At 54.6% G+C, this 938-nt stretch overlaps 1 protein-coding gene across 1 annotated transcript in view; it reads left to right on the plus strand.

The window, feature by feature from the left end:
* Positions 1–712: 712 nt before the first annotated feature.
* The window catches only part of LOC105001429 (zinc finger protein 548-like), an 8,685-nt gene continuing 8,459 nt past the window's right edge, over positions 713–938 (plus strand). Inside the window, exon 1 of the mRNA XM_010857687.1 lies at positions 713–938. This exon is cut by the window's right edge and continues 1 nt beyond it. The gene's annotated coding sequence lies outside the window, so the exon portion shown is untranslated.

The raw sequence follows: 938 nt of genomic DNA on the forward strand, positions 1-938 counted from the left end.
TGGATGTGAGAGTTGGACTGTGAAGAAAGCTGAGCACCAAAGAATTGATGCTTTTCAACTGTGGTGTTGGAGAAGACTCTTGAGAGTCCCTTGGACTGCAAGGAGATCCAACCAGTCCATTCTGAAGGAGTTCAGCCCTGGGATTTCTTTGGAAGGAATGATGCTAAAGCTGAAACACCAGTACTTTGGCCACCTCATGCGAAGAGTTGACTCATTGGGAAAGAATCTGATGCTGGGAGGGATTGGGGGCAGGAGGAGAAGGGGACGACAGAGGATGAGATGGCTGGATGGCATCACCGACTCGATGGACGTGAGTCTGAGTGAACTCCGGGAGTTGGTGATGGACAGGGAGGCCTGGCGTGCTGCGATTCATGGGGTCGCAAAGAGTCCGACACGACGAGTGAGTGAACTGAACTGAAACTTTCTGTGAATTTCCTAGACTGCTCTATAGAAATCAGAGTACATCCCTTGTAAAAGAAAGCGAAACCCCGCCCCATCCTTGGAGCCTGAGAACTTGGTTTCCCTCAGCTTGTGGAAAAAAGGGAAGTGAGTTCTGCTTTGACCAGAGGCAAGTGTGGTGGCAGCGGAAACTACATCACCCAGAAGTCTGTACGGTGCCAGGCGGCTGTGACTGAGCCAGTGAAAGCTTAGGAGAGGCGGGCGTATGTGCTTGCGCACTGCGTTGGGGCGGGACTTCCGGCGTTTTCTCTCGTAGTCTCTTGGAGGCTCTTCGGCTGTTCACCAGCTACGGCCTTACCTTAGCCCGCTGAGCGGAGAGGTGACCTAGCGGAAAAGCGGGAGGACACAAGTTGTCTCCGCTATTCAGAATCGGCTCTGAGGCCCTTTGGGCCCGTAGTTGTCGGCGGTGTCCTCCTTCCTGCCCCACTCGCCGCATCTCCTGGCCCAGCTCTTCCTACCGGCCAGTGACCGAGGTCGGC

Source organism: Bison bison, unplaced genomic scaffold (genome assembly GCF_000754665.1).
Source record: "Bison bison bison isolate TAMUID 2011002044 unplaced genomic scaffold, Bison_UMD1.0 scf7180017864383, whole genome shotgun sequence".
Classification (NCBI taxonomy): Eukaryota; Metazoa; Chordata; class Mammalia; order Artiodactyla; family Bovidae; genus Bison; species Bison bison.